This window comes from Lissotriton vulgaris, chromosome 7 (genome assembly GCF_964263255.1).
Source record: "Lissotriton vulgaris chromosome 7, aLisVul1.2, whole genome shotgun sequence".
In the NCBI taxonomy this organism is placed as follows: Eukaryota; Metazoa; Chordata; class Amphibia; order Caudata; family Salamandridae; genus Lissotriton; species Lissotriton vulgaris.
Window position 1 is genome coordinate 237,466,423 of NC_141695.1, and position 18,542 is coordinate 237,484,964.

The 18,542-nt window shown below is 43.1% G+C and overlaps 1 protein-coding gene across 3 annotated transcripts in view; it reads right to left on the reverse strand.

Moving 5' to 3' along the window:
- Window positions 1-574: 574 nt before the first annotated feature.
- The window catches only part of LOC147701280 (phospholemman-like), a 358,878-nt gene continuing 340,910 nt past the window's right edge, over window positions 575-18,542 (reverse strand). For all 3 annotated transcript variants that reach the window (XM_086930013.1, XM_086930012.1, XM_086930011.1), the window contains one exon: window positions 575-6,039. The gene's annotated coding sequence lies outside the window, so the exon portion shown is untranslated. The remainder of the gene's footprint in view (window positions 6,040-18,542) is intronic.

The window sequence follows — 18,542 nt, forward strand, 5'->3', positions numbered from 1 at the left end:
CGGGGGGCCACCAGGAGTCGTCCCAGGCGGAGGGCGAGGAGCCCAGGATGAGGACCTCCGTCTTGTCTGAGTTCAGTTTCAGGCGGCTGGTCGTCATCCACTCGGCTACATCTTTCATCCCTTCGTGAAGGTTGGCTCTGGCGGCGGCGGGGTCGTTGGTCCGGGAGAGGATCAGCTGGGTGTCGTCGGCATAGGAGATGATGTTGAGGTTGTGTTGGCATGCGATGGCCGCGAGGGGGCTCATGTAGACGTTGAAGAGGGTGGGGCTCAGCGAGGATCCTTGAGGGACGCCGCAGATGACTTCGGTGGCCTCTGACTTGTACGGTGGTAGGCGGACTCTCTGTGTTCTTCCGTCGAGGAAGGAGATGATCCATTCCAGTGCCTTTTCCTGGATTCCGACGTCGCTGAGGAATCTAACAAAGTAGCACACGAGGAAACTAACAAAGTAGCACACGAGGATGTTTTCGCGGAAAGGCTGTTTTGAAGGACATCTTAAAGTATGCTACTTTCATAATGCATTTCTTACACTTACATTACATACCATTAAGCATGGTCAATGAAGCAGAGTTGTTCAGCTAAAACACTTAAAATGTTTATTTCCTTTATACAAACTATACATTAAAATGTGAATTTTCACTGACAGGAATCAATATGTAATCACATACAAGTGACTATTCATGGTTTGACATTGGAACTTTGTGAGTTAACCCCTTATGACATCTGTGAGCCAACATCAATGCAGCTATAATACTTTTGATATAAGTTGAAGGCCTTCGAGGGGGGAGGCAGGTTTACTCTAGCATATATTTTAAGAAGACGATTAACTCCATCATGGCTCATAGCAGAACATTTTTTGCTGAATATTCTTGTCCAGCCTGTGCTGCAGCTCTGCAGATACAGGAATTCTAAATGCCTCCACCTTAGTTCCAGCTTTCCTTGTACAAAAATATGTCCTTTCTTTAAATTGAAGCAAGGACTCTCACTGGTGTAACACAGAAACGTGTGCCTCTGGCCTATCAGTACATTTTTGGTCATTTTGTGCCAGTGTACCACCACTCACCATATATACCTCTTTTAGAAGATGCACATTGGAGGGTGAGGCCTGACTCCATAGGGATCACCTTCACCTTGGACCATTGGACAGCAATAACAGATGGTTGGTGTATTGGTCGAAGCATTGCAGACAGAAACAGCCTTCATACTAAAAACGGAGTCGCCACATTGCAAAAAAACAAATTGCTTCATACGTTTTCACACCTTCAGTAAATGATGACTAGACAGCTCTACAACCATCTATCTATGGCAGGCCAGACCTGTCTGTCGGGCTCATTGGGATTGACCCATCTGAAAAGATGGATCTTGGCTCAGATAAATCCCTTCAAAGCAACCTCTTTACCACTTTAGTGGAAGCAAAGAAGGAGGTGGTGCCCCCTGTTCTCCTGCTTTACTCTTTGCTGCAGTGTTTCCTTTTCAGGAAAGTTCAATAAGCAGGTTACTCTTCTGCGATCAATCAAATGCGAGAAGTTCGAGAAGGAGAGCGGATCACAGAAAGGTTCAGCATACAGCCCCAGATGATTGTTTGGGAGTTCCTCTTATGGGATTTATTAGCGGGCAACATCTGCACACATCGAATCCTAAGCAATACAGCCCCAGATGATTGTTTGGGAGTTCGTCTTAAGGGATTCATGAGCCGAAAACTGCACACATCGAATCCTTAGCAATACATCCCCAGAAGATTGTTTGGGAGTTCGTCTTGTGGGATTTATTAGTGAACAGCAACTGCACACATGGAATCCTAAATGATCAGTTTCAGATGTGAATCAGGAAGCTTGTGCAGGACCACAGTCCTTGCTTACATTAGGTGCAAACTTGTTCTGCGGCCCTGTTGGACTAATCTTCAGGGGGCAATGATTAAAGTGTAGCAATCGTCAAACCCTTGGGATCTAGCTTACTCGCCTGCTATATTTGGCCTCGGTGAAAGGCTCTTCTCAGCTTATCTGAATAATTCCATATCACATCAACAGAAAAAAATTACTTTACATCAATATCGAATAAAGTAGAATCCTGATAACTGTTAGCGGGAAATAGCACTGTTCCTATGTGATCTGATCCAAGGTTGACATGTTTAAATCCATGCACTTCTATTCGCGCTTTGTCTTCTGGGGCCCACAAGGTCAGACAAGTTTCTTAATTTCTACTTCTCAGTCCTTCAATGCAAACCTATATTTGTTTAGAAAGTGGAGTTCAACTTTGTCCAAAACTCCAGAGCTGACTTTTGGAGCTGAAGGCTCTCTTGCGCCTCCATCTGGACAGAGTATGCTTCTCCTGTAGCAGGAGGCTGGACATGTGTGCAGACTCTGGCAAGTGTAATAAAGAGTGAGTCAATACACCACATGTCTTCTCTCAACAGAACTATTCAGTCAAGGGTCTCCAGGCGCTGATATCAACCTTATTGTGTGAGTCTAGAAGTTCTTTGTTGGGTGTCAGAGTTGCTGCTCATAAAATCCCACTGCCAGGACTTTATCTCTCATCATTCAGTGGCACCGCTAAAACCTGCATGTCAGTGCCCATGCTAGACCTCATCAGAGGGTCTTACCTTGAATAGTTCACGTGGTAACCTTGACACAGGTCAGTGCTTTTAGAACAGGACGGAGCCAGACACAGAAGTGAAACACATTTGAATATGTACCTTTTTAGCCCTCATCTGAAAGAAACATGCACAAGCCCCACTAGAAAAGATCTCATCATTCTGTGCACTGCCCAAGGTACAACTTTGGGATTATATGGATATTACACAAACATTGCAACAATTATAATTATGTTTGTAGTGACTGCTAGATCCTGCATTTCTGCTAATATTTTACAAAACATGATCCCTTTCCATAAGTCACAATTCTTTTACAAACGCTTCCTTGGCGAGGAGGGAATTCAAGGCATAATGAAGGCAGAGCAGGCAGGACGGCAGATTCTGAGGTATTGCTGAGAGGGCATGGATGGAAAACAATGTGAGAAACTTACACGGGTGATGTGATGCATGCACAGAGCAAGAGGCAAAAGAGTGAGAAAGTGATGCACCTGGATGGACAGATATTGGGTCAAGGGACGGAGGTCTAGAGATGGACATAACCATCAAAAATAAAAAGATGACACTGCAGAAGCAGGCATCTTGTATCTGCAGACACAGAGTTGACATGGATGACATATGAATAAAGTATTATAGGTGACATCACTCCTTCTCACCAAACGCCTGCCCAATCCTTTGTTAGGTTTCATGTGTGCAGAGAGGCATCACCTGCTGATCCTAGGTGGGGGATGAACTTAAAAGAGCAGCAATGATCCTAGTCGGGAACAGCATCTCATCTCTGCACTACTAATGCTCAAGCCTGGAATAAGCTTCCTCTACATATCAAAACTTCCCCAAATCTTCTAAAAGCAATAATGAAATGTTGGTAGACTCAATCATCAAGCAAATTTCTTAGCACTAGCACTTTAATCTAAGTTGGATTGCACTGTATTACACTTGCACTTTATGATCAAAGCTTGCGGATGTTGTACATTGCTTGTATTTGAAAATTAATATTTTTTGTAATAATGATTACAATAATGACTGCCTATGAGTTTTAAGTATTTCAAACCTCCCCCTTTTTAACTTGGTTTCCTATCTTGTTTTACTCTATTAGAAGAAGCTTTTAAAAATTTTAAAATTTTGTATCCATTTCCATTGCTCAAATTGTTCATTCATGAATTGTACCTTAATTACGTTCTGCTCAATAAAAACATTTTTGGGAAGAAAACTTCCCCAAATCTTCTGATCTTCGGAAAGACCCTCAAGACTTGGCTATTCAAGTCTTTATAATGAGTCTCAGTCTTATCTGGATCTTCCCGCCACAATGTTGCTAGTGCCAAGACACCCTCAGGTATTCGAGCCATTAATAAAACTATCTGACATAACAGAACATAATATAATGTTCCTAAAAAAAAGAGTATTTGCTCTGAGCTTCCCTTTGAGGTTTAACGGAGCAATTCTTCTATTATGGGGAGCATGAGTAGTGCAGATTGGAGACGCTGTTCCTGACTAGGATCAGTGCTGTTCTTTTATGGATGTCAAATGAGACATTAATAGTCGGTAAAGCGGATAGTGAGTATCTGCAGAGGCTGCAGCACAGGAATGCAGATATAAGGAGTAGTGCAAACAGGATAATAACACATGAAGTGAACAATAAACTAGAAAGGAGAACAGGAAGAGAGAGGTGGCGACAATCTGTGCCACATGGGGCAAGATGAACAAAAAGTTTAAGGCAAAATGAAATTAATAATCGGTGGAGAGGAAAAAGGACCAGGGGACACAGGAAGCTAGAAGTGTACCTGGAACTGAAAGACACCTAGACTTGTGTCTGGTAACAGAAAGCCACAGTGGTTTAAGGAAACACATTCAAAATAGTAACCCTTGATTTACCAGTTGCCAACTCAAAAAAGGATCATAATGTTCATATGCATTTGGAAGAGGGTACTTTTTAGGGTGGCCGCTCACAACTTGGCACCCAAAGGCCATTTCAGTTATTCCTAAAATATCTAGTTTGAGTGGATCAATGTTTCCAGGATTTGGGAATCCCAAGCAGGTTCTGGAGGAAGCATCTTGTGAAATCTGCAATCTCATTCTGACAGGCTATTGAGAAATTCCATTCTGTTGGTGATGAACAAGATAAACAACCTTGTCCTTTAGAGAAACTCCTACCAACACCGAATGAGTCGATGCATGTCTCGTGAAAGGGCAAAACAGGGTGCAGAGGAAACAGCAAGTCAGAGGGTGAGCCGTTCAAGAAGGACCGAAGGTGCAGGAGGAAAGAGATACTCCATGGAAGGAGAAGGGAATTGACAGCGTGGGAGAATATTGTAACTGGAAGCCAAAGCGGAAGGATGATTCAATAGAAGTTAGAGATCTGAGGACGAATGGTGCAGTAGGTAGTCGGAATAAGGAATCGTGGAACAGCAAATGAAATGCCAGAATCCTGGTACAGGAAGCCAAAGGAATGGAAGAATACAGGAACAGATAGTCAAATCCATGTGATCATTCTGGAACGAGATGATAGAGGATACAGGAAGTCAAATGCACTGGAGGTTTCTGGGACTGATGGCGAGTCAGAATGCAAGAACAGGAAGTGATGCTAAATAATGTAGTGGGGCCAGAGATAAGAGAGAATTCTGGCACAGAAAATCATATGGAGGGGAGCACTTTGGAACAGGAAATTATGAAAGGGTGAATCCTGAGGAAGTAGGGAATGCAGGGACAGGAGGGTAGAGACATGGTAGGATCCTGAAACAGGAAGCAATTAGCAAAGAGAAGTAGGCATGTATATGGAAGAGGAGGTAGAGAGGCAAGGGTTAATGCTGAAACATAGAGATGGCACATGTTGGAGGAGAGGTTGGGAAACAGGAAGGTAGATGACAACATAGGAGACAAGAAGCTAGAGATTGATTCAAAGTTGGGAACAAACTCAAATATCAAGTTACGGACAAGGAAAATGAAAGCTGTATCTGGGACTATACCCAGCATAGAAGATTGCCATGCAGGAAACGCGAGACATTGTTCCCTGAAAGTGGGATAAATGAATAAAACAGTATTTTAAAAAATGTGCACCATAAGGTAGCTGAGTGGATACACGTGTTGGAGGTCATGGGAAGGTAGAAGCAGAGGATTATAGGGCCCTTTTCTGTTTGACCTGATGGCTGCTTATCTCAAAGACAGAGTAATCTGTTCTCCTCTTCTAATCACACAGTTAACATTATTAGGTACAAGCACAAGTCAGGCAATTAGGCCTAGTGGGTGACGTTGTCCTTAGTGAGTGGTGCAGGAACTGTGCAGGTCAAGCCGTACAATAGTGGTTAAATGCAGACATGGTCAAGCGCCGCCATCGCTGCGTGCAGAACCAGCTACATCTAGGTTTAGGAAGCACAAGGCGTCTCTTTCTCTTCCGTTAAGTATGCCGGACAGTGAAGCTTATAACAAAACTCAAGACCACTCTGTTCTCCAGCCCCGACCTGTTTTGGGGGAAAAAAAAATATTTAAGGTTAAAAGAGGCCCATAAAAATACAAATATTAACATAAGTACATGCGCATTGATGAAGTTTGATTCTTTTTGAGTGTGGTGCTGCATTTTTTTATGAACAAGGATATCATTTCCTGGTATTATTCCAGCCAGTTTTACTACAAACATCAATAGCTATAACCCAGTTATGTACATTCCACAATATATGACAAATGTTTGATGCATGCGTCGGATGGTGTCATGTGAATCCTTGTTTAGGATTGGTCAGTTGTGTCCGGGTTACTGTTGTCTTGGGCATTGTGTCTCCCTGAAGGCAAATCATGCATGGAACATTAACTACTTCTCACATTTCAGAGGTAGCATATTCTGTGCTTAATTTCCCTAAAATAATAGGTAAAAGTGGCATTTATGTTCCATACACTGTGAGATAAGGGGAAAGGCTGGTTGGATATGGACGGATGGAAGGGTTTCTAGGTTTTGCCAGAGTGTTTTGTTGCTATGCTATTTCCATTCCATGACTTCAGGGAAAATACAGTCAGAGTTAACAGAGAAGGAACAGGAAGGTCTGCCATAACTGGGTAGTCACTGAAATACTAACTCTAGACCAAGGAGATAAAAAAAGTTACTTACCTGTTACTGTAGTCCTCCAGTGTTGGGAACTTTCATAGATTCACGCGCTTGAATCATTCCCTCTTATTCAAGTGTGACTCTTCCTTTGACAACAGGAAATTATTTAAGAATCCAATGCTGAGAACAGAGTTCTAATGCAAGTGTACTTGCTTGACCAAACTGCTCTTCCCTGGACAACCAATTTTATCTCCTAGTGCCCAGGATGCCTCAAGTCTCAAAACCGGAAGTGAACAGAACCACATGAAATACATTATTAATGCTATATCTATTTACATGGAAGATTCATATAGGTTTTCTTTACACTGCTCAATCGCCACATTGAATTTTCTTTTCCAGCTTTGGTGGCGCTTGTGTGTCATCACTCTGTGCCTGCATTGTGTCCCCAGGGGGAAGGAAGCCTATAGGGGAAGGTAGACAAAGAGAATGATATCGGTACCTTAGCTTTTGGGTTAGAATATATCTAAATCTCTTGTCCACCTTCAACTGTATGAGTACCATGTCAACTGCTTCTATTTCCATGTCTCTAAGGAGTTTTACTTTACTAGTTTCTGAAACTGCAGTTGCATACCAACATATAATTTGTGTAAAAAATGGTTGAATAATCACTGAATTGATTTAGGTGTTGCTGCCTTAGCAATTGTAGACATATGCAGGATCTCAACACAAGGAAAGCCTATGCACCATGATGTGAAAGTTTGTTCTACGATTGAATGTGCTTACATCTGTTTAGTACCCGATAACGAGCAGTACAAAATTTAAGGGTGGGTTTTGCTGTAATGTTTCTTGTTCTTAATAACCATCTGCGGTGGAACGGTTTCTAGCATTTACACAGCTACCAATTTAAATGTCCAAATGGCTTTTTGTAGTCTGGATCTTAATATAACGATGCCCAGAGCTAGTATTTTAATGCTGACTTGATGTAATTCCATCACCATCACCATCGAACTCAGAAATGCCCCAGACCTCATCTCCTTCCGTAAGGGCCTTAAAACATGGCTTTTCTCTTATTGTTAGGCCCTGTGTTTCTCAGGCAATCAGTACTTAGCGCCTGGACACCCTAGGGTAACTGCACGCTCTACAAGTATTAATAACATAACATAACAACCATGTTCTCAATCACTTTGTTGATAAAGCACCTTAGACTCCTCTGCATTTGTTTATGCAGGACATCACACTTGTGAGACCTTGGTGGAATCAAGTACCAACACAAGACCACATCTGGATTATCCGTAGTTCGGTTACAGACATCCTGGTTGGGCTCCACCATTGGTGGATGGATTGAAACTCAAAGAAACTCCCTGGTTTAGAAAGCAGAAAGCAGGAAGAGTTTTCCTTCATTCTGACTGCTTGAGATGTCTAATCAATTATAGATGCTCATTGGCTCTGAGGCTGGACACAACCTAGTCAGTCCTCAGATCCAAACTTCATTATCTCTGATAAACCAGCTGAAGATAAGTTTACATGTCAATCGCAGAATCAGAAGTCAAGTTAGATGCAGGTTATGACAAATATCACAGGGGGGAGGAACGCTTCCCAAAGGTGCCTCGTCCACTTGTGGGCTGTGTTGAGATAAAACAGCCCTTGTCAGATCTAAAAGAGAATATCCTTCAAACTGGACTTTACTTGCACAAAGTGTTCTCCCAAAGTCTAGACAGAGCAGTCCAAACCTACTGTTTATGTTATATTATGTTAAAATAACTCATAGAGCACTCGAATACCCATGGTTGTTTGTAAAATGTTTGTAGTGCCCAATATTTATTGAGAAACATTAGTTCAAATAGATTACATGTTACCTATTTTGCACTTACCTTACAAACATTTAGATAGAAAAAGTTTGAAAAAATATCAAACTTTTTTCAACCACAATCTCCCTAAAACTTCAACCTTGGCCATTATATTGTTTTGCTATTACCTCAACTTCAATCCTAATCAATTTGGTTGCGAGAGCCAAGTCATGGTAATTGTAACTACAAGTTCTTGTAATGGTCAAATTTTGATTTCAATGTTCTTTTTCCTAAACTGAATGCTTTTAGAATTAAACATTTCTATAAAAACTGCTGTTCTAACCAGAAGATTCCAACCATCGGTCAATTTTGGTATCCAGATCACCTCTTAAGATATTACATGTAACAGATCAAACAGTAAAAAGCTTTATTCCACGTTTCTAATCGCTGAATACAGATTGAGCAGTATCAGTTTTGTTGCGATTTGCATAATCTCAATTCTTGCTCGACCAACTTTAATAGAAAGCGATGTCCTGTTAAATTATTTCTAAAGCACTAAAAACTGCTGCGCAATGGTAGTCTTTCAACACTATCACACCATTATTATTACAATGTGTTCTAACAACATCACAACATGGGGACCCAAGGCATAAAATTCCTTTATAGGTCTTAACAGTATCTCAGAGTGGTTGTTAGGGGGTGACTGTGCATATACAACTAGGCATTTCCCGCTGACACATTTTCTGAAAAACATAAAAAGGAATGGAGAGTGAAAATAACAGCCTGAACAATAATCAGATGATGTCAAGTGATGCAAATAATTTTGCAGTCGAATGAGTAGATAGCACAGCAATTTAAGGATTAAGATAATTTTATCAAACCTGCTGGAAAAAGTCAGTTGTCAAGTAGACACTCTGAACCCAGGCTAGAAAAATATGGAGGGACCCAGATAGAAACTGCTTTCATAGAAGATCACATCAGGAAAGCAAAATTAAAGGGGCTGAGGGGGGACTAAATAGGGGACATTGACAATGAAACAGCATCTTCTAAGAAGAGAGTACCTGAGCAACTGTTTTCAGACCTGGAGAGAAGGCCAATGAATGAAACATGCAACACCAGCCCGCACACTGAATGCATATCAGAGACTCCCTTTTTAAAGCTACAAAGATATGGAAGATTAGCTTGTAACTGGGAATATCAAACATCAACGGGAAATAATATTGTTACAAGAATATTGAGGAAGACAATAACAAAAGGTTAGTGCACAGAGGGAGGTAAGGATTTACTATACTTTGAGGATGTATATAACACCAAGGTAGGTATATGTTGAGTTAATTATAGAAACTTACCTTTTCGATATTTTATTCCTTGATATTATTGTAACGATATTCTGTCCTGTCACTATTCGGGATTTGATATTCCCACCCTACTCTGGAAAATGATACTTAAATTAAACTTTAGTCTTGCAACTTGAGGCTTCTCTAGATTTATTGAATAGCATCTCGCAATCTGGTGGGTGGGTCGTAAAAAGAATCTAGAATAAAGGATTATTGTCATGGACGAAAGGCGTAGCTTCTATGACTCATGATGATGCCATCACTGAGTCCGTAACGCCCTTCAACATATCTACTATCTTCAGTTTTGGTTTTCCAATATTTGGCTCAAAAAGATATTGGCAGTCGAAATTAAAACAAATCTCTCGAAACACCATTTAAAGTTGGTGTTTTCAGAAATGAGTAACAAACAAAATCACCAATGGATCAATGGAAGCACGTCATCGGAACCGAGAACTTCCTCTGCCGCTTCCTGTGCTTTGGACATTGAGACTCAGTAACACGAGAAACTACATGTCTATGAATCTACACTATTTTCTGTGCTTTATAGATATTTTGGAGTTTCAGATATGGGTAGAACACATTTTTGCTGAATTTTCTTTTGTCATTATCCATGTTTCCCACTGGATCACAACGACCCTCTGTGTAAGACTTGGCTGCATCAAGACGAAGACCTTACACATTAGAAAAAAATTCTGCCTTCTCTTTCCTCAGGCATGAGGTTGGAATCTATTGGTACTGATTTTTTGAAGCTTGCATCACAGGACTGGGGCTTCAAAACAGAGGAGGAAACTTCAGATGTAGCATGCATTGTGTTCCCACAGTCTGAAATAAACCATGAAGGTCAACATGAACCACTGGAAGAACAAGGACAAATAACACTGCATTATGGTACAAAAAGAAGAAAAAGCAATGAAATGACCAGAAACTGGAAATCAATAGGAAAGACCTAATTCCTAACAGAAAACAATAGTTAAGGGCAAAGCACAGATGCTTTGCAGCGAAAAGATATGAGATCACTGGTCTTGAGGCCAGAGGCGCTGTGTGCTAATCTCTAAAAAGTTCAGAATGTAGGATAGTGTTTAAGTTTGAATGTGCATCTCTTAGAGCCAGATTACAACTGGCCCATAAAATTGCAATCCATGCGCAAACATAAAGTGGTGAGATGTGTATCGCCCCCAGTAATTACTGTGTGTAAGAAAGTTCACACCCTCCCTTAAATTTTGCCAGGCCAGATCTGCTAGACTTTATATGGGGAAAAAATGCCTACGGCCTCATTTATGAGAAATGACGCGTCGCTGCGTGAAAGCAGCGAGGCGTCACTTTTCAGTGCGCACTCCTTGCGACATTCCTGATGCATCATATTTAATGTATGACGCATCATGTCGCAAGGAGTTACAGACACGTCAGTATTTCTGACGTATCTGTAAGTGCAAAAGTGACGCATTGCTGGAGTGTGTCACAAAAGTGACGCAACTCCAGCAATGCGTCCTTTCACATGGGGCAAGCCCCATGTGAAAGGGCCTGCGTCAGTCTTACGCCTGCTGAGAGGCAGGCGCAAGATTTTGACGCAACGGTTTCCTAAAAGTGACGCAGTGAAATCTCATAGATTTCACTGCGTCACTTCTATGACCCTTTCTTGCGTCAATACGCCACCCTTGCATACATTATACCTGGCGCAGGTATAATGTGGCGCAGGGGTTTACAAAGTGACGCATCTATCTAGATGTGTCACTTTGTAAATATGGCGCAACAAGGCGCCTTTTTTACGCCACTGGTGCGTCACAAAAAGTGATGCACCGGTGGCGTAAAAGTGACTCACAGCCTCATAAATGAGGCCCCATGTATTTTAGCAGGACATGTATATTTTGATGCTTACTGCATGTAAGCACCACAATTCACGTTATTCCCCAAACGGTGGACCTAGGTGAAGTTTATTGCACCAGATAAATTCTGAAACTATCGGGTATCAAAATGTATTGGGTGAGATAAATTCCAGCTTTTCTGTTTGGGACAGTCCAATAAGGGTCTAAAACAATGTTGACCAGTTGGGAGGCATCATCTGGTTTAAAACGTTTTTCCCTCTTAAGGATGCTTCTTCTTAAATGTTATTGCTAACACTCCATGCCACAGATAAAATATCTCTGATAAGGAAGGCTTCCCGTACAAAGATCCAGAAAGCTCACATTCTGTGGAGCCACTCTCAACGCTGAATAAAGGACAGGATTTCCTCTTCTGTCAACATTTTAAATTTTTCCCCCAAAAGATTGAGGTTCAAGGAGAAATCAACTAAGGTTTAAGTCTTAGCACCCTCTTTTTTGAGCTCATTAAAATCGTTGAATCAGACTTTTCGCCTCCACCTCATCCTGGATTGACTAGATTGTATATATGCTTCTGAGCTTTTAGTCTAGCCCTAGAAGTACTGTGTTGGTGAGATGGAAAACAGGATTGTGAACCAGAGACATATGTTGGCTGTTCTAACAGAACTATAACTATAATCCTTGCTAAAGTGCCTTGGAATTTTTCATTCACCTAAAATTACTCTTGGAATATTCTGGAACAAATTTGCCAGGATGAACCTGAAGGACATTTTTTCTAAAAATGAGCCAAAATTTAGGAATCACACTGGTAAATCAGTGTGATGTGATTTCCCATTGCAAGGCAGATTTCTTGTAATCCTGGGGAAATTTCACGTCTCAATCATTCTGGCTGTGAAATTTTTGCATCAGAATTCTAGATGTGCCTGATCTTGATGATGGAAAGAGACCATTGGTTAGGGTAACGTAGAAATGGGCTATGGTGAACCCCTGCAGCTGGGTACTCCAAAGGAATAAGGACCAGTGGAGTATTCATGCATCAGAATGGTAACAGTGATTGTAATTACATTAATATAGTGCTTAATATCTTTATGTGCAGCACCAAAATGCATTATAGGACAGGTAGCACCTACACCGTGACCCTTCACAAGTTGTTTGCAGAGGCAGCGGAGGCCACTGCCCCAGCAAAAATTATGAAATCCTTCAGGAAATCGCCTTCAGCCCCTTGGTTTCCGGAGAAGCTGAGAAACATGAAAAGTAGATGTAAGCAGCTGGAGAGACACTGGAGAGTGAATTATGATAGCCCAGCAAAAGATGCATACAAAAAATCATTAAAGGAAATGCACAAATCTATGAAGATAGCCAGGAAAGATCATATAACTAACTGCATTGAGGAAGCCGATAAACCTGATAAAGCTATTTTTAAGGTTGTTAATTCCTTTCATAAACCTCGCGAGTTGCTGATTGACGGTCAACCCTCAGCGGCACTATGCGAGGAATTATCAGAGTTCCTCGATAATAAAATCCGGAAGATTTACAACTTTTTTTCGGCCATAGTTGAAATTGTTAAACCTGACAGATTGATAAGGAAAAATCCTAGACCTTTCCTCTCTAATTTCGAGCTGATAACGCAGAAGGAAGTTCTGGCGGCCATTCAGAGCTGTAAGTCAGGATCAAGGGAGGACCCATGCCCTCCAAAATTGTGGAAGGTGCTGGCTAACTCCTCCTTCAGTTATTTTTGCCGGACTTATGAAAGCATGCAGTGCTCCTCCCCCTTAAGAAGAAATCTAATGTTGATTCAGGGGATCTCAAAAACTATTGACCAATTTCTCTTTTGTCTGCACCAGCGAAGATGCTTGAAAAAATAGTGCAGAAACAGCTGGCAAACTTTATTGAGAGCCACAACATCCTGCATGACATGCAATCGGGGTTCCGCGCAGGATTTAGTACGGAAACCGTGCTAATAGAGGTGGTGGACTCAGTCAGGATGGAGTTGGATTCAGGGGCATCAGCTATTCTGGTGCTCCTGGATCTCTCTGCGTGGAAGGGTATGCTCAGACATGAGTCCCTTGCTCACTGCACATCAGGATTCAAACAAGCCAGGCCGAAGACGGGTGTAATGCCAGAAACCGGTCCCCGGAAGCTTGTTTCCTTTCCAGTTAAAGAATTGGCTTGGTAGTTTGGTCTGCCCTGTTCCCATGATGCACTGGGCCAGGGACAGACTAATTTGCATGTAGCCAGGTTCTGAGCTGGGATGGTGCAGTGAGCTAAAAAACGGTGATGGATCAAGCCCTGATCTGTTGACTCGGTATGAGTGTTCTGCTTAATTCAGATACTCTGTCCATCACCACCCCTTTTCTGAATCGTTTTGTCCACCATAAGCGTGGAAGGGTATGCTCAGACATGAGTCCCTTGCTCACTGCACCATCAGGATTCAAGCAAGCCGGGCCGAAGACCGCTGTAATGCCAGCAACCGGTCCCCGGAAGCTTGTTTCCTTTCCAGTTAAAGAATTGGCTTGGTAGTTTGGTCTGCCCTGTTCCCATGATACACTGGGCCAGGGACAGACTAATTTGCATGTAGCCAGGTTCTGAGCTGGGATGGTGCAGTGAGCTAAAAACGGTGATGGATCAAGCCCTGATCTGTTGACTGGGTACAAGTGTTCTGCTTAATTCAGATACTCTGTCCATCACCACCCCCTTTTCTGAATCGTTTTGTCCACCATAAGCGTGGAAGGGTATGCTCAGACATGAGTCCCTTGCTCACTGCACCATCAGGATTCAAGCAAGCCGGGCCGAAGACCGCTGTAATGCCAGCAACCGGTCCCCGGAAGCTTGTTTCCTTTCCAGTTAAAGAATTGGCTTGGTAGTTGGGTCTGCCCTGTTCCCATGATACACTGGGCCAGGGACAGACTAATTTGCATGTAGCCAGGTTCTGAGCTGGGATGGTGCAGTGAGCTAAAAAACGGTGATGGATCAAGCCCTGATCTGTTGACTGGGTACGAGTGTTCTGCTTAATTCAGATACTCTGTCCATCACCACCCCCTTTTCTGAATCGTTTTGTCCACCATAAGCGTGGAAGGGTTTGCTCAGACATGAGTTCCTTGCTCACTGCACCATCAGGATTCAAGCAAGCCAGGCCGAAGACGGCTGTAATGCCAGAAACCGGTCCCCGGAAGCTTGTTTCCTTTCCAGTTAAAGAATTGGCTTGGTAGTTTGGTCTGCCCTGTTCCCATGATGCACTGGGCCAGGGACAGACTAATTTGCATGTAGCCAGGTTCTGAGCTGGGATGGTGCAGTGAGCTAAAAAACGGTGATGGATCAAGCCCTGATCTGTTGACTGGGTACAAGTGTTCTGCTTAATTCAGATACTCTGTCCATCACCACCCCCTTTTCTGAATCGTTTTGTCCACCATAAGCGTGGAAGGGTATGCTCAGACATGAGTCCCTTGCTCACTGCACCATCAGGAATCAAGCAAGCCGGGCCGAAGACGGCTGTAATGCCAGAAACCGGTCCCCGGAAGCTTGTTTCCTTTCCAGTTAAAGAATTGGCTTGGTAGTTTGGTCTGCCCTGTTCCATGATGCACTGGGCCAGGGACAGACTAATTTGCATGTAGCCAGGTTCTGAGCTGGGATGGTGCAGTGAGCTAAAAAACGGTGATGGATCAAGCCCTGATCTGTTGACTGGGTACGAGTGTTCTGCTTAATTCAGATATTCTGTCCATCACCACCCCCTTTTCTGAATCCTGGATCTCTCTGCAGCATTTTATACAGTGGACCACTCCATCCTGGCCCAGCGCCTTCAGGACCTGGGGATTGAGGACACAGCCCTGCGGTGGCTTAAATCTTTCCTTTCTGGACCCACGCATAGGGTGGCGCTTCAACCTCATCAGTCCAAAATCAAGTACCTATAGAGTGGGGTCCCACAAGGGTCGGCACTGAATCCACTGCTTTTTTAACATCAATTTGGCACCTTTATTTGTATTGATTGCCAATTGAGGGGTGAAGGCGATCTCGTACGCAGACGATACCCAACTGGTATTTCATGTCAAAGATTTGTCGAGTGCCTCTTTCTTGAATTTTACGAGTTGCTTAAAAGACAGAGCGCAATGGATGAACAATAACAAACTCAAGTTGAATGCCGAAAAAAACGGAGGTGCTGCTCTTCGTTAATAGCCAACCCCCCGCCGCAGACCTTTGGTGGCCGGAGGAAATGGGTTGCCCCCCACACCCGTAGGCTGTGCAAAAAACCTGGGTGTAAAATGGCAGGCGGACCTATCATTCTCTGCCCAAATAGAACCGGTGACAGGCGCTTGCTTTGGTAGTTTGAAAAACCTGCTCAAAGTTTTACACCTTTTCCCAGAAAACTGCAGTCGCTCAGTGGTTCATGCTACAGTAACCTCTTGCCTGAAGTATGCGAATGGCCTACATCTAGGCCTTCCAGCATACCAGATAAAGAAATTGCAGTTGGTCCAGAATACGGCTGCGAGATTGCTCAAACACGTCCCATTCAAACAACATATCTCTCCGCATCTCAAAGAATTGCACTGGGTCACCAACAGAATAAAGTTTAAGGCCCTTAACTTAGCCTTGCGGGCACTCCATGGATCCTGCCCCAATTATCTAAAGCAGAGGCTTGGTGCGTACAAACAGCCTCGCTTCCCGGAACCTGTTATGCACCCCCCCCCCCGAGTTAGGAAAGCTCGACTGGGGGTCGATCCTTTACGGTTAGGGCTGCCATGCTTTGAAACACTCTGCCCAACGCCATGCAACAAATCACCCCTGAAACCATTTTTAGGAAATCAAATAAAACTTGGCTTTTCAATCTGGAATAATCTGCTGGACTCTCTGCTGTACGCAGGCCATCCTGCAAGCCACCTGTTGCTACAGCACCGGGACACCTCCTAGGAGGTAGCTGTTCGCGCTCTATAAATCACAGTATTATTATTATTGTTATTATTACTTGCCGGCTGTTGCATTGTGACTAATTCAAGTAAGGTTGTCCACTTCGCCCAATTCAGAAATGAATTATCATTAGGTGGTTAAGACGCGGTTTGTTGCACACTGACACTATGGCACGTAGTACATACAGTACTCTGAGGGTGTAATACGTGCACGCACCCATTTTCTGTCTCAGGACACTGTAATACTGCACAAGGGGGAGCAGATACTTATGCGGCACCTTGTTTAATATATATAGTGCCCAAAGCACTTATAACGGCAACACTATCTTAAGGGGGCGTTCACTAATTATAATGTTAGCTTGACTCCATCCAAAATTTACTGTACTTCTGAGTCCTCTGGGGGAGAGGGATTCCAAAGGACTGCCCCCGACTCACCCCTGCAGGAAAGTGCAGGCCGGTTGCTGCCTGGAGTGTGAAAGATGGACCGGCTACTTCAAAGAGCAGCTCTGCTGTTTACTAATATCCTGACCTCATGATGGCGCCTATTGTATGTAATAGTCTGCACTATTCCTGTTTGCGAGCAGCTCAAAGTTCTTTAAAGGTGCGCTGGCCCAAACAGGGAGAAGTGTGGCTCAATGGTTAGAGCGGCAAACCCTGATGCAGAGATCTAGCTGGGGACCAGGGTTCAATTCCCTGCCTCGGCGGGTCTTGGGCTCAAAATTCCACGGACCTGATAATTCTCGCCTCGGTGCCTATTCCAATCATGGAGTCCAACTCTGGGCAATAGCTTGCTTAATCTCCACAACAGCCCCCACAACGCTAAGGATGCCTGGCCTCCACCTTGGGGGTGCCCAGGAGTGGACGCCTCACAGGGAAAGCCAGGATGGGTTCCACAGTGGTATTCGTACAAGCGCCTTGAGACCCTTGCGGGTGAGTAGTGCGCTATGCAAGTATCAATTTACAAAACAGAGACAGTGCACCCTAATAGATGTATCAAGACGGAGCCATCCCAAAGTGGTGCAATGTCTTTCAAAGGTATATACCTTTCAGAGCAAATCTTTTTTGCACTGGAAAAATGTATTTGTCTAGCACAAATAGTGTGTGTGCTACTTCACACTTCAAGAGAGCTTTATATGGGAGATACTTAGGCGTTTTAACGCAGACACCCGTGCTTTTTGATGCAAAGTCCTAGCTACTAAAATTGTCAGGCCAGGCTTTATGTCAACAAATATCACCTAACAGCGGCAGGTGCATACTTGAAGAAAGGTATCTATTTCTCCAAGTAGGTCACACATTGTACCTGTGAAGCCCTGTACAGACAGTGCGTGAATTGCTTTAAATGTTGTCTAGAAATAGGATTTTACACTAGAAAGGTATTCTTCCAGTACAAAACCTATGCTAGACGTCACAGAAACAGCGTATTACTATGGTGCAATATGTGTACATGGTGATAAGCAGCCTGTTTCTGCACTGGTGCAGGGGAAGAGAGCCGCAGCAGGCCATATTTACTAAATGTGGCTCTGCACTGCTCACTCTCCCTTGCACAACGCGGCGCTGCAAATTTGATTGCTGCGTTTTTTTAGCTACGTTTTTATTAAATCTGCTTTTAGGCGTAATACGGTCCCAGGTCTGTATAACCTAGCACAAGAGAGTGAATGTGCAGTGGTACATCACAGCGCTGCTCTCTGGCTACCAATGTGTGCTATTTTTAGCCTATATAAAGCATCTTGCAGTACCAGTCTACAGTCTGCAGACGAACTTGTTCATAGGCGATGTGACTTCTGCTTGGCAACAGAGCAGGCCTGAGTGCCAGGGGGCTAATGGCGAGTCATGTTTTACTGCAAAGACTTCTTACTGTTTGCCCTTGAAGCCCGACGGGGAGGTATATATTTTAATTATAAGATCGTGAATGTTTAATATTCCCTTTCTTCCCATTAAGACTTTTAATTTCAAGTGTAATTCAATGAAACAACTATTAGAACAAATAACTTGCCACACACAGGTATGTGTTATCCTATTGCCAGAGAGTGTTTATATACATGTTTTTAATAGAAATGCACAGAAAGGTAAGTTGTGCATTTTTCACTTT